The sequence below is a fragment of the Scyliorhinus torazame genome, chromosome 19 (assembly GCF_047496885.1).
Source record: "Scyliorhinus torazame isolate Kashiwa2021f chromosome 19, sScyTor2.1, whole genome shotgun sequence".
Taxonomy (NCBI): Eukaryota; Metazoa; Chordata; class Chondrichthyes; order Carcharhiniformes; family Scyliorhinidae; genus Scyliorhinus; species Scyliorhinus torazame.
In genome coordinates, this window is record NC_092725.1 from 100,605,636 (window position 1) to 100,621,333 (window position 15,698).

The following is a 15,698-nucleotide window of genomic DNA, read 5'->3' on the forward strand; positions in this document are numbered from 1 at the left end:
TGGGCTAATGGTGAAGACGGATAGGATGGATAGGGAGGGGGTGAGAGACCCCCGGTCAAAATGGCGATGTGGAACGTGAGTGGGTTAGTGGGACCGGTGAACAGAGTGAGAGTTTATGCGCACTTGAAGAGTTTAAAAGCTGATGTGGTGATGCTGCTGGTGACCCGTTTGAGGGTGAAGGATCAGGGGGAGGGGTGGGTGGAACTCCGGTGGAACTCCATGGTGTGAGTGGTCGCACATTTGGCAGCTCCCGCTCAAGGCGTTTTTTTGGGTCCTTTTCCCGGGTTGCAGGCTGGATGTTTTGGAGAAAAAAGATGCAGAGGTGGTGGAGAAAATTTATACTCCACTGGTGAGGTTGTAGGGTGGATCCGCGGACCAGAAGTGTGTCTTGAAGAAAGGAGCTTCAAGAGCAAGAAACTCTTCGTGCAGGGGAAGATGGCAAAGGGTAAAGGGTTGGCCTTACCAACCCAGTGGTCGACGGAGCAGTTGGTGGACTTTCTGAATGAAAATTGCAGCCAAAAGAGGGAAGCACAGGAGGACCTGGTGGTAGACCTGCTGAAAGCGGGGATCGACTGTGTGGAGCTGAGGCTGGAGCCCCAGATCAGGCGATCTAAGAAGGTGGAGGAGGGAAGTGGGGGAGCCTACCTCGCTGGCGGCCAAAATTGGGTGTTGCGGGAGAGCCAGAAGCGGCTCAAGGAGAAAGTGGGAGATTTGGAGATCAGCTCCCGGAGGCAGAATCTGAGAATAACGGGGATGCCGGAGGGCATCGAGGGAGCGGACGCAGGCTCTTTTGTGGCCAAGATGTTCGAGCAGCTAATGGGGGAGGTGGTGTCTGACTGCCCCCCTGGATGTCGACCAGGCGACTAGGGCGCTGATGAGGAAGCTACAGGTGAATGAGTCGCCGAGGGCGATGATGGTTTTTGGATAAAGAGAAGATTTTGCAGTGGGCCAGGCAGACGAGGAGATGTAACTGGGAGGGCAACAAGCTCTGAATATATTAGGACCTATGCGCGGAACTGGAAAAGAGGCGAGCTGGATTCAACCGGGTCAAGGCTGCCCTCTTTAAGAAGGGGGTGAAGTTAGGGATGATGTACCCGGCGCGCCTTTGAGTGACCCACAACAGTCGTCAGTATTATTTTAGATCACCGGAGGAAGCAACAGAGCTTTTGAGGGACAATGAACTGGCAGTAGAGGGAGGACACTGAACTTTGGAGGAGGTGTGGGGTGGTATTGGTTCTCCCTGCCCCTCTTTGTGTTGTATTGCTTTGTGTTCCTTTTTTATGGTGATGGTCAGGAGAGAATCTCTCTTCTCTTAGGAGCTGTTTAGCTTTTCTATCGGGTTCTTTGGTGGGAGGCCAGAGGACGGTGGAGGGTGAGTGCACCTTTTTTCTTCTTTTCATTGTTATTGTTATGTGCACAATGGCAGTGTGCGAGCGGGGGAGGGAGGGGGGGGGGGGGGAGATTAGTGGGGGGTAGGATGTTTGGCGCCATGGGCAGGGGCTGCAAGTGTAGCTAGGCGAGTTAGTTAGCGGGAGGGCAGTGGGGGATGAAAAGGTGGTTAGAGTTCTAGAGGGAGATGGGATTGTTGTTTTATTTAAGGGAGGGGGCATTGCTGTTGGGGGTGGGGTGGTTGATGTGCAATAGGAGGGAGTTGGACATCTGAAGGGGGGCCTGGAGGGCTGGCCCAAGAAGGGTTATGCTTGATTGGCAGGAGAGGGGTGCCTCCCAACCAGGCTGGTCACATGGAACGTGAGAGGGCTGAATGGGCTGGTCAAAGGGTCGTGCATGTTCGCACACCTGAGGAGCTTAAAGGCGGATGTGGCATTTCTGCAGGAAGCTCATTTGATGATTGGGGACCAGACTAGGCTGAAGAAACGGTGAGTTGGCATATTTTGCACTCGGGGTTGGCTATGAAGACACGGGAGTGGTGGTGTTGATAAATAAGCAGGTAGCGTTTGCGGTGGGGAATGTAGTGGCAGATCTGGGAGGACGGTTCGTGATGGTGAGCGGGAAATTTGAGGGTGAACATGTATGCCCCAAATTGGGACGATGTCGAATTCATGAGGCGGGTCTTGGGGAAGATCCAGGTCCTGGACTCACAACGGGTAATGATTATGGGGGGCATTGTAACAGCTGCCTGTTGACATCACCAGAGGCATCGTAACAGCCACCTGTTACTTCGCCAGAGGTATCGTAACAGCCGCCTGTTGACGTCACCAGAGGCATCATAAGAGCCGCCTGTTGACGTCACCAGAGACGTCGTAACAGCTGCCCGTTGACGTCAGAGGCAGCATAACAGCCGTTTGCTGACGCCACCAGAGGCGTTGTAACAGCCGTCTCCTGACGTCACCAGAGGCGTTGTAACAGCCGTCTGCTGACGTCACCAGAGGCTTTGTAGCAGAGCTTGCTGGCGTCACCAGAAGCATTGTAACAGCCATCTGCTGACGTCACCAGAGGCGTCGTAACGGCCGTCTGCTGACGTCACCAGAGGCGTCGTAACGGCCGTCTGCTGACGTCACCAGAGGCGGCGTAACGGCCGTCTGCTGACGTCACCAGAGGCGTCGTAACGGCCGTCTGCTGGCGTCACCAGAGGCGTCGTAACGGCCGTCTGCTGACGTCACCAGAGGCGTCGTAACGGCCGTCTGCTGACGTCACCAGAGGCGTCGTAACGGCCGTCTGCTGACGTCACCAGAGGCGTCGTAACGGCCGTCTGCTGACGTCACCAGAGGCGTCGTAACGGCCGTCTGCTGACGTCACCAGAGGCGTCGTAACGGCCGTCTGCTGACGTCACCAGAGGCGTCGTAACGGCCGTCTGCTGACGTCACCAGCGGCATTGTAACAGCCGTCTGCTGACGTCACCAGCGGCGTTGTAACAGCCGTCTGCTGACGTCACCAGCGGCGTTGTAACAGCCGTCTGCTGACGTCACCAGAGGCGTTGTAACAGCCGTCTGCTGACGTCACCAGAGGCGTTGTAACAGCCGTCTGCTGACGTCACCAGAGGCGTTGTAACAGCCGTCTGCTGACGTCACCAGCGGAGTTGTAACAGCCGTCTGCTGACGTCACCAGCGGCATTGTAACAGCCATCTGCTGACGTCACCAGAAGCGTTGTAACAGCCATCTGCTGACGTCACCAGCGGCGTTGTAACAGCCGTCTGCTGACGTCACCAGCGGCGTTGTAACAGCCATCTGCTGACGTCACCAGTGGCGTTGTAACAGCCATCTGCTGACGTCACCAGAAGCGTTGTAACAGCCGTCTGCTGACGTCACCAGCGGCATTGTAACAGCCATCTGCTGACGTCACCAGAAGCGTTGTAACAGCCATCTGCTGACGTCACCAGCAGCGTTGTAACAGCCATCTGCTGACGTCACCAGAGGCATTGTAACAGCCGTCTGCTGACGTCACCAGCGGCGTTGTAACAGCCATCTGCTGACGTCACCAGAAGCGTTGTAACAGCCATCTGCTGACGTCACCAGCGGCGTTGTAACAGCCGTCTGCTGACGTCACCAGCGGCGTTGTAACAGCCATCTGCTGACGTCACCAGTGGCGTTGTAACAGCCATCTGCTGACGTCACCAGAAGCGTTGTAACAGCCGTCTGCTGACGTCACCAGCGGCATTGTAACAGCCATCTGCTGACGTCACCAGAAGCGTTGTAACAGCCATCTGCTGACGTCACCAGCAGCGTTGTAACAGCCATCTGCTGACGTCACCAGAGGCATTGTAACAGCCGTCTGCTGACGTCACCAGCGGCGTTGTAACAGCCATCTGCTGGCGTCACCAGCGGCGTTGTAACAGCCGTCTGCTGACGTCACCAGCGGCGTGGTAATAGCCTTCTGCTGACGTCACCAGAGGCGTTGTAACAGCCGTCTGCTGACGTCACCAGCGGCGTTGTAACAGCCGTCTGCAGACGTCACCAGAAGCTTTGTAACGGCCGCTTGCAGGCGTCACTAGCATTGTAACAGCCATCTGCTGACGTCACCAGAGGCGTTGTAACGGCTGTCTGCTGACGTCACCAACAGCGTTGTAACGGCCGTCTGCTGACGTCACCAGAGGCGTTGTAACAGCAGTCTCCTGACGTCACCAGAGGAGTTGTAACAGCCGTCTGCTGACGTCACCAGAGGCGTTGTAACAGCCGTCTGCTGACGTCACCAGAGGCGTTGTAACAGCCGTCTGCTGACGTCACCAGAGGCGTTGTAACAGCCGTCTGCTGACATCATCGGAATGGAACTTAAATTCCACCGCCACAAAACGACACCGTACCCGGGTCAGCTCCGTGAATGAAGCGGCGCGTACGGCCCAAGTTCCCCGGCTCCGAGAGTTTGCCACAGTTAGAGAGTCCATTACCTTCCCGTCTGGGAACAGGCCCGGCCCAGCCCTGGAGACGGCGACCGTTGGAAGCTCCGGCTGCTAAGCGACCATTCAAACCTTTCCGGCAGTGGAGGCAATCCACTTTATGACTTTTGCGTGGTGGAGGGGGCGTTGCTCCGCTTTGCGGCATGCGGGCAGCGACCCGCTTTACGGCAGCGGGGCAAGGTGGGCACTCTCGCGAGATTGAGACCCCCGGGGCTGGGTCAGGACAGCGAGGCCTGAACTGAAAGTGCCTCAGATAAATGGTCATTATCCCATTATCACACACACTAGGAGATAATGATGTGGAGATGCCGGCGTTGGACTGGGGTGAGCACAGTACGAAGTCTTACAACACCAGGTTAAAGTCCAACAGGTTTGTTTCGATGTCACTAGCTTTCGGAGCACTGCTCCTTCCTCAGGTGAATGCAGAGGTCTGCTCCAGAAACACATATATAGACAATATATATATATAGACAATGTCTGGAACAGACCTCTGCATTCACCTGAGGAAGGAGCAGGGCTCCGAAAGCTAGTGACATCGAAACAAACCTGTTGGACTTTAACCTGGTGTTGTAAGACTTCGTAATAGGAGATAAAGCATAGATTCATGTGGGGATGACGGGGAAGAGCGAGCCAAAAAAGAGAAGAATCAAATTAATCTTATCTTGTTCACAACCCTCCAAACTCTGTTCTCTCCCAATTCTGGTCTATTGCAAAGCACTGATTTTAATTCAACCAACATTGATGTATGTGCCTTCAGTTATCAAGGCCCTAAATTCTAGTATAGATTTGTGACATCACAGAAGGCCATTCAGCCCATCGTGTTAGTGCTGGTTCTCGGAGCGTTGCTGTCACTCGCCCGCCCTCTCCCCACATTCCTTTTTGGATATTTGCAACATTTACAGCACAGAAAGAGGCACTCTGCCCATCGTATCTGCGCCAGCTGAAAAACAAGCCACCCTGCCTCCACCTTTTTAAAAATTATTCATGGCACATGGCCCTTACTCATGCCTGGGCCAGCATTTATTGCCCATCTCTGATTGCCCTTGAACTGAGTGGCTTGCAGGGCCATTTCAGAGGCAACCACATTACTGTAGGTGTGGAGTCACATGGAGGCCAGACCAGGTAAGGATGGCAAATTCCCTTCCTTGAAGGACGTTATGGTTTCATGCTCATTATCAGACGTTTAAGTCCAGATTTTATTGAATTTGAAGTTCACCAACAGTCCAAAGATGTGCAGGTTAGGTGGATTGGCCATGCTAAATTGCCCTTAGTGTCCAAAAAGGTGGGGTGGGGTTATTGGGTGACGGGGAGGTGTGGGCTTGGATTGGGTGCTCTTTCCAAGGGCTGGTGCGGACTCTATAGGCCAAATGGCCTCCTTCTGCACTAAGTTCTATGAAATCTATGAAACTGCCTTGGCGCTCTTCGAACTGGGGTACTCAGGGCACTTCCTTCAGTCTCTGGATTACTAGTCCAGTGGATTATTAGTCCAGTGATAAAACCACTATGCTGTTCTCCAGCACTTTGTCCTCAGCCCTGGAGGTTACAGGACTTTAGGTGCACATCCAGACACCTGTTAAATGACTTTAGGTGCACATCCAGACACCTTAGCACTTCGTTTTACCGCAAACCCACGGATAACCTCATGATGCTCCACTTCTCCAGCTTCCACCCTAAACACATGAAAGAAGCCATCCCCTATGGACAAGCGCTCCGCATACACAGGATCTGCTCAGACGAGGAGGAGCGTAACAGACATCTACAGACGTTGAAAGATGCCCTCGTACGAACGGGATATGGCACTCGACTCATCGATCGACAGTTCCAACGCGCCACAGCGAAAAACCGCACCGACCTCCTCAGAAGACAAACATGGGACACAACCGACAGAATACCCTTCGTCGTCCAGTACTTCCCCGGAGCGGAGAAAGTACGTCATCTTCTTCACAGCCTTCAACGCGTCATTGATGACGATGAACATCTTGCCAAGGTCATCCCCACACCCCCACTACTTGCCTTCAAACAACCGCGCAACCTCAAACGAACCATTGTTTGCAGCAAACTACCCAGTCTTCAGAACAGTGACCACGACACGACACAACCCTGCCATGGCAATCTCTGCAAGACGTGCCAGATCATTGACATGGATACCACTATTACACGTGAGAACACCACCCACCAGGTACGCGGTATGTACTCGTGCGACTCAGCCAACGTTGTCTACCTCATACGCTGCAGGAAAGGATGTCCCGAAGCGTGGTACATTGGCGAGACCATGCAGACGCTGCGACAATGAATGAACGGACATCGCGCAACAATCACCAGGCAGGAATGTTCCCTTCCAGTCGGAGAACACTTCAGCAGTCAAGGGCATTCAGCCTCTGATCTCCGGGTAAGCGTTCTCCAAGGCGGCCTTCAGGACGCGCAACAACGCAGAATCGCCGAGCAGAAACTTATAGCCAAGTTCCGCACACATGAGTGCGGCCTCAACCGGGACCTGGGATTCATGTCACATTACATTCATCCCCCACCATCTGGCCTGCGAAATCCTACCAACTGTCCTGGCTTGATGTAATTCACACCTCTTTAACCTGGGGTTACCCCATCTCTGGATCTGTAAAGATTTAATCATCTGCTAATGGTCGCATTCCAAGCATTGTTTGGCATCTTTGAATTTGTCGATATATGTGTTTCTGGAACATACCTCTTCATTCACCTGAGGAAGGAGCAGCGCTCCGAAAGCTAGTGACATCGAAACAAACCTGTTGGACTTTAACCTGGTGTTGTAAGACTTCGTAGAGTATACTAGAGTATGCTAGAGTATACTAGAGTATGCTAGGGTATACCGATTCTTCCATCCACTCTATCCAGGCCACTCACAATGTTGTTCTTTTCATCGAATCTCCCCTCCGCCTGCTCTGTTCCAAGGAGAACAACCCCAGCCTATCCAATCTTACCTCATAGCTGCTATTTTCCAGTCCCGGCAACGATCTTGCAAATCTCCTCTGGATTCTCTCTAATGAAATTCCTTTCCGTAATGAGGTGACCTGCACTGCACACAGTACTCAGTTGTGGCATTAGCCATATTTTACATAGTTCCAGCATAACCTCCCTACTCTTATATTCGATGCTTTGGCTAATAAATGAAAGGATTCCATATGCTCTCTTTTAGAGTACCCAATTATTTTTTTCCAATTAAGGGGCAATTTAGTGTGGCCAATCCACATACCCTGCACACCTTATGGGTTGTGGGGACGAGACCCACGCAAACCTGTGGAGTTTGTGCAACTGACGTTTTCAGAAGATGGACCTCCGCATCAAGCCGGACGCCTGCAGCAGGATCCGCAATCAAGCAACGCCAAAAAGGACTTCGAACATTGGCCCAATTCCGGAAGATCCAGATCCTCTACTCGTGGCTGAGCTCCAATGTTTTTCCGCTTATCCAGGACGCGCCGACCTATGATGAAGCCAAGGCGCTACTGAAAGAGAACTAATCCCAGCGGACGAACACGCTCTTCATCAGACACGTACTCTCTACTCGTAGTCAGATCCCTGGTGAGTCCGTAGAAGATTTCTGGCATGCTTTAATTCCCCTGGTCAGAGACTGTGACTGTCAGGCCGTCACTGCCACGGAACATTCGAACCTCCTCATGCTGGACGCTTTCGTCACGGGGATAGGGTCAGACCACATCCGCCAGCGAATTTTAGAGGGGGCCACGCTCGACCTCGCGGAAACCAAAAAGCTGGCGCTATCGATGACAATCGCCTCGTGCAATATCCAGGCCTACACCCCCGGCCGCGCGGCCCACTCCTCCTACGCATCGTGGACTCCGCAGGCGGCCGCCCCACCGGGGACCCCACTCAGCCTGTGCCACACGCCAGCCAGCCAACCCCGAGGGCCCCAGATGTTACTTCTGTGGGCAGCAAAAACACCTCCGCCAACGCTGCCCGGCCCGCCGCACCCATGGTAAGGCCTGCGGCAAGAAGGGGCACTTCGCCGCGGTGTGCCAGGCCCGCTCAGTGATCGCCCCGACCCCCCCCCCCCCGCGTACGGACAGTGGGCGCCGCCATCTTCCCCTCCTCGGACCACGTGCGGCCCATGGGCGCCGCCATCTTTTTCAACCCCCGCCACGTGCGGCCCGTGGGCGCCGCCATCTTGTCTACCTCAGGATCTCCAGGCGCCGCCATCTTATCTCCCCCACGGCACATGGGTGACGCCATTGTACCAGGACCCGTGCCCCCGGGCACCCCATCGTCCGACATCAGCGACGACCAGACGCGACTCGCCTCAGTCAAGATTGACCAGTCTCACCCACACAATCTTGCCACCGCCTCGACAAGCATGAAAATCGATGGGCACTTGATCTCCTGTCTGCTGGACTCCGGCAGCACCGAAAGCTTCATCCATCCCATTACGGTAAGGTGCTTCTCCCTCGTGGTACACCCCGCCAATCAGAGAATCACCCTTGGCTCCGGGTCCCACTCTGTGGTGATCCGGGGTACGGTATAGCCACGCTCACGATCCAGGGCGTAGAATTCAGCGGCTTCCGCCTCTACGTCCTCCCCAACCTCTGCGCTGCTCTGCTACTCAGCCTGGATTTCCAGTGTAACCTCCAGAGCCTAACATTGAAATTCGGCGGGCCCCTTACTGTGTGCGTCCTCGCGACCCTAAAGGTCGACCCACCTTCCCTATTCACAAACCTAAACCCGTCGCCACCAGGAGCAGACGGTACAGCACCCAGGACAGGACCTTCATCAGGTCCGAGGTCCAGCAGCTGCTTCGGGAAGGCATCATCGAGGCCAGCAACAGCCCCTGGAGAGCCCAAGTGGTAGTGGTGAAAACTGGGGAGAAACACCGAATGGTCGTGGACTACAGCCAAACCATCAATCGGTACACGCAGCTCGACGCGTACCCCCTCCCACGCATATCTGATATAGTCAATCAGATTGCACAGTACTGCGTCTTCTCAACTATAGGCCTAAAATCCGCCTACCACCAGCTCCCCATCCGTAAGGCGGACCGGCCATACACTGCCTTCGAGGCAGATGACCGCCTCTACCATTTTCTTAGGGTTCTCTGCGGCATCACCAACGGGGTCTCGGTCTTCCAAAGGGAGATGGATCGAATGGTCGACCAGTATGGGCTGCGGGCCACTTTCCCGTACCTGGACAATGTCACCAACTGCGGCCACGATCAGCAGGACCACGACACCAACCTTGCCAAATTTCTCCACACCGCCACTCTCCTAAATCTCACCTATAACAAGGAGAATTGCGTATTCAGCACAAACCGCTTAGCCATCCTCCGCTATGTGGTCCAGAACGGAGTTCTGGGGCCCGACCCCGACCGCATGCGCCCCCTTATGGAACTCTCCCTTCTCCACTGCCCCAAGGCCTTCAAATGCTGCCTGGGGTTCTTTTCTTAGTACGCCCGGTGGGTCCCAAACTATGCGGACAAGGCCCGCCCACTCATCCAGTCCACTCTTTTCCCCCTGACGGCTGAGGCTCAACAAGCCTTCAACCGTATGAGGGCCGACCTCGCCAAGGCCGCGATGCACGCAGTCGATGACCCTTTCAAGTGGAGAGCGACGCATCAGACATCGCTCTAGCCGCCACCCTCAACCAGGCAGGCAGGCCCATGGCATTCTTTTCACGAACCCTTCATGCCTCCAAAATTCGATACTCCTCTGTCAAAAAAGAGCCCCAGGCTATCATTGAAGCTGTGTGGCATTGGAGGCATTACCTGGCCGGCAGGAGATTCACTCTCCTCACTGACCAACGGTCGGTAGCTTTCATGTTTAACAACACACAGCGGGGCAAGATCAAAAACGATAAAATCTTGCGGTGGAGGATCGAGCTCTCCACCTGCAACTACGAGATTTTGTATCGCCCTGGTAAGCTCAACGAGCCCCCCGATGCCCTATCCCGAGGTACATGTGCTAGCGCACAGGTGGACCGTCTCCGGACTCAGCACGACTACCTTTGTCACCCGGGAGTCACACAGTTGTACCACTTCATCAAGGCCCGCAATCTGCCCTACTCCATCAAGGAAATACGGGCAATCACCAGACTGCCAGGCCGCACTTCTACCACCCGGACCGCGCGTGCCTGGTGAAGGCCTCCCGCCCCTTTGAACGCCTCAGCATGGATTTCAAAGGGCCCCTCCCCTCCACCTACCGTAACACTTATTTCCTCAGTGTGGTCGATGAGTACTCCAGATTCCCCTTCGTCATCCCATGCCCCGACATGACGTCTGCCACCGTCATCAAAGCCCTCAACACCATCTTCGCTCTGTTCGGCTTCCCCGCCTACATCCACAGCGACAGGGGATCCTCATTCGTGAGTGATGAGCTGCGTCAGTTCCTGCTCAGCAGGGGTATCGCCTCCAGCAGGACGACCAGCTATAACCCCCGGGGAAACGGGCAGGTGGAGAGGGAGAACGGGACAGTCTGCAGGGCCGTCCAGCTGCCCCTACGGTCCAGAAATCTCCCGGCCTCCCGCTGGCAGGAGGTCCTCCCCGATGCACTGCACTCCATTCAGTCGCTCCTATGCACTGCGACTAACGACACACCACATGAACGTCTCTTCGCCTTCCCCAGGACGTCCACATCCGGGGTGTCGCCCCCGACTTGGCTCGCAGCTCCAGGACCCGTACTCCTCCGTAAGCATGTACGACTCCACAAGGCGGACCCGTTGGTTGAAAGGGTGCAGTTACTCAATGCTAACCCGCAGTATGCCTACGTAGCGTACCCCGACGGCCGCCAGGATACTGTCTCCCTCAAAGAACAAAGAAATGTACAGCACAGGAACAGGCCCTTCGGCCCTCCAAGCCCATGCCGACCATGCTGCCCGACTAAACTACAATCTTCTACACTTCCTGGGTCCGTATCCCTCTATTCCCATCATATTCATGTATTTGTTAAGATGCCCCTTAAATATCACTATCGACCCTGCTTCCACCACCTCCTCCGGTAGCGGGTTCCAGGCACCCACTACCCTCTGTGTAAAAAACTTGCCTCGTACATCTACTCTAAACCTTGCCCCTCTCACCTTAAGCCTATGTCCCCTAGTAATTGACCCCTCTACCCTGGGGAAAAGCCTCTGACTATCCACTCTGTCTATGCCCCTCATAATTTTGTAGACCTCTATCAGGTCGCCCCTCAATCTCTGTCATTCCAGTGAGAACAAACCGAGTTTATTTAACCGCTCCTCATAGCTAATGCCCTCCATACCAGGCAACATTCTGGTAAATCTCTTCTGCACCCTCTCTAAAGCCTCCACATCCTTCTGGTAGTGTGGCGACCAGAATTGAACACTATACTCCAAGTGTGGCCTAACTAAGGTTCTATACAGCTGCAACATGGGCAGCATGGTAGCATTGTGGATAGCACAATTGCTTCACAGCTCCAGGGTCCCAGGTTCAAGTCCGGCTTGGGTCACTATCTGTGCGGAGTCTGCACGTCCACCCTGTGTGTGCGTGGGTTTCCTCCGGGTGCTCCGGTTTCCTCCCACAGTCCAAAGATGTGCAGGTTAGGTGGATTGGCCATGATAGATTGCCCTTAGTGTCCAAAATTGCCCTTAGTGTTGGGTGTCGTTTACTGGGTTATGGGGATAGGGTGGAGGTGTTGGCCTTGGGTGGGGTGCTCTTTCCAAGAGCCGGTGCAGACTCGATGGACCGAATGGCCTCCATCTGCACTGTAAATTCTATGATAATCTATGAAACATGACTTGCCAATTCTTATACTCAATGCCCCGGCCAATGAAGGCAAGCATGCCGTATGCCTTCTTGACTACCTTCTCCACCCACCTGTGTTGGCCCTTTCAGTGACCTGTGGACCTGTACTCCTAGATCTCTCTGACTTTCAATACTCTTGAGGGTTCTACCATTCACTGTATATTCCCTACCTGCATTAGACCTTCCAAAATGCATTACCTCACATTTGTCCGGATTAAACTCCATCTGCCATCTCTCCGCCCAAGTCTCCAAACAATCTAAATCCTGCTGTATCCTCTGACAGTCCTCATCGCTATCCGCAATTCCACCAACCTTTGTGTCGTCTGCAAACTTACTAATCAGACCAGTTACATTTTCCTCCAAATCATTTATATATACTACAAACAGCAAAGGTCCCAGCACTGATCTCTGTGGAACACCACTGGTCACAGCCCTCCAATTAGAAAAGCATCCTTCCATTGCTACTCTCTGCCTTCTATGACCTAGCCAGTTCTGTATCCACCTTGCCAGCTCACCCCTGATCCCGTGTGACTTCACCTTTTGTACTAGTCTACCATGAGGGACCTTGTCAAAGGCCTTACTGAAGTCCATATAGACAACATCCACTGCCCTACCTGCATCAATCATCTTTGTGACCTCCTCAAAAAACTCTATCAAGTTAGTGAGACACGACCTCCCCTTCACAAAACCATGCTGCCTCTCACTAATACGTCCATTTGCTTCCAAATGGGAGTATATCCTGCCTCGAAGAATTCTCTCCAGTAATTTCCCTACCACTGAAGTAAGGCTCACCGGCCTGTAGTTCCCTGGATTATCCTTGCTACCATTGGCAGTGCTAAATTGCCCCTCAATTGGAAAAAAATTGGGTACTTTAAATTTATATTTTTTTAAAATAGCCGTCCTACTCTTTTTCTTTGCGGGAATATGTTTACTCTGAACTCCTTGAATTTCCCCTTTGCCTGTCTCCCACTGATTTACCTTCAAGTATTCCCTCCCAAAACCTCTGCACTTCCTCCTTTAAACACAACCCCGCAATGCTTTGACCTCTCCTAATACCATCTTTTTTTTTTAAACAAAGAATTTTTAATGAGGTATTTTTGGCATAACGAACAACCACAGCACAAAAAATAGAGTGCAAAGAACAATAATCAAAAAGCAACCGCCGACATCCGTCCCTCCAAGGCCCGCCTATTTAACCCCCTACTCTATAATACCCCCCCCCCCCCCCCCCCCCCACTGCTGACGATTAATTCCCCGCGAAGAAGTCAATGAATGGTTGCCACCTCCGGGGGAACCCTGACACTGACCCTCTCAAGGCGAACTTGATCCTTTCCAGGCCGAGAAAGCTCGCCATGTCTGTTAACCAGGCCTCTGACTTCGGAGGCCTGGACTCCCTCCAAGCCAGTAGTATCCGTTGCCAGGCTACCAAGGAGGAAAAGGCCAGAACACCCGGGTCCTCCAATACCCCAAAGATCGCTACCCCTGGACTCATTTCCACCCTTGGCTTCAATACTCTGGACATGACATCCGCGAACTCCTGCCAATATCCCCTAAGTTTTGGGCATGCCCAGAACATATGGACATGGTTCGCTGGTCCACCCGCACATCTGACACTTGCCTTCCACCCCAAAAAATCTACTCATCTGGGTCCCTATCATGTGCGCCCGATGCACCACCTAAAACTGGATCAAGCTGAGCCTTGCGCATGTAGCGGTCGCGTTGACCCTGCTCAGCGCCTCCGCCCATAGGCCGTCCTCCATCTCACCCCCCAATTCCTCCTCCCACTTACGCTTCAGTTCCTCTGTGTGCGTCTCCTCCGCCCCCATTAATTCTTTGTCGATGTCCAAGATGCTCCCCTCCCCCACCCATCCCCAGACACTACCCTATCTTGATTCTCTCTTCGTGGCAGGAATGGGAAGGATGGTACCTGCCTGCGCAGCAAGTCCCGCACCTGTAGATATCTGAAATCATTCCCTGCTGTCAGCCCAAACTTTTCCTCCAGCGCCCTTAAGTGAGGAAAGCTCCCTTCCAGAAACAGTTCCCCCATCTTCTCAATCCCTGCCCTTTGCCATACCCGAAATCCCCCATCTAAGCTCCCCGGAGTGAACCGATGATTGTTGCATATTGGGGACCAAACTGACGCCCTCACTGCACCAACAAATCTCCTCCACTGACCCCAGATCCTCAGGGCCGCCACCACCATGGGACTGGTGGAATATCTCACCGGCAGGAACAGCAATGGTGCTGTTATCAGCGCCCCTAAGCTGGTGCCCCTGCATGAGGCTCCTTCCATCCGCTCCCAAGCCGCCCCCGCCCCCATTACCCACTTCCTTATCATCGCATTATTGGCCGCCCAGTAATAATTACTAAAATTTGGCAGGGCAAGCCCCCCTCCCCCCGATTCCTCTCGAGCATCACCTTTTTCACCCGTGGGGACATACCCGCCAAACAAAGCCCAAAATGATTTTGTTGATCCTCTTAAACTCGCTCATCTGCTCAACCAGCTGGGACAAGTTCAACTTGTGTAACTGGCCCGTCGCGCCCCACTTTTATCCCCAGATATCTAAAGTTGTCCCTCACTAACCTGAACGGTAGCTCCCCCAGCCGACCCTCCTGGCCTCTTGCCTGGATTACATACATCTCACTCTTCGTCATATTCTGTTTGTATCCCGAAAACCGGCCAAATTCCCCCAGAATCGTCATAATCTCCCTCATACCTGCCCCTGGATCCGCCACATATAGGAGTAAATCATCCGCATACAGCGATACCCTATGCTCCATCCCCCGAACCAGCCCTTTCCAGACCCTAGAAGCTCTCAGAGCAATTGCCAGCGGCTCTATGGATAGCGCAAACAGCAGCGGGGAGAGGGGACATCCCTGTCTTGTCTCCCGGTACTGCTTAAAATAGTCCAAGGTCGTCTTGTTTGTCCTTACACTAGCTTCCGGAGCCTGGTACAGCAGCCTGACCCAGTCGATAAAGCCCCGACCAAACCCAAACCGTCCCAACACCTCCCATAGATTGTCCCACTCTACCCGGTCAAACGCCTTCGCTGCATCCATGGCCACAACTATCTCAACTTCCCTTCTCTCCGGGGGCATCATAATCACATTAAGCAACCTTCTAATATTGGCCACCAACTGCCTACCCTTGACAAATCCGGTTTGGTCCTCCATACTCACCTCCGGCACACAATCTTCAATCCTGGAGGCCAACACTTTGGCCCGCAGCTTAGCGTCCACATTGAGCAACGTGATCGGCCTGTAGGACGCACACAGCTCCGGGTTTTTGTCCCGCTTCAATATTAACAAAATGGTGGCCTGTGACATCGTCGGGGGCAGCACCCCTCTATTCCTCGCCTCATTTAAAAACCTTAACCAGCAACGGCCCTATCCCTGAAAATTTATTGTACAATTCTACCAGGAACCCATCCGGCCCTGGAGCTTTGCCCGACTGCATTGCCTTCAAGCTCTCAGAAGTTTATTCGGACCTAATTGGAGCCCCCAACTCACCCACCTGCTCCCTGCCCACCCTTGGGAAAGTCAGCCCGTCCAGAAAGCGTTTCATCTCCTCAGGCCCCGTGGGGGGTTCCGAGCGATAGAGTTCGCTATAAAAA

General features: G+C 53.7%; 1 protein-coding gene across 5 annotated transcripts in view; it reads right to left on the reverse strand.

Moving 5' to 3' along the window:
- cep290 (centrosomal protein 290) overlaps window positions 1-4,451 on the reverse strand; it is a 194,104-nt gene extending 189,653 nt beyond the window's left edge. For all 5 annotated transcript variants that reach the window (XR_011936509.1, XM_072484934.1, XM_072484936.1 and 2 more), the window contains exon 1: window positions 4,344-4,451. The gene's annotated coding sequence lies outside the window, so the exon portion shown is untranslated. The remainder of the gene's footprint in view (window positions 1-4,343) is intronic.
- Between the last annotated feature and the right edge of the window lie 11,247 nt (window positions 4,452-15,698).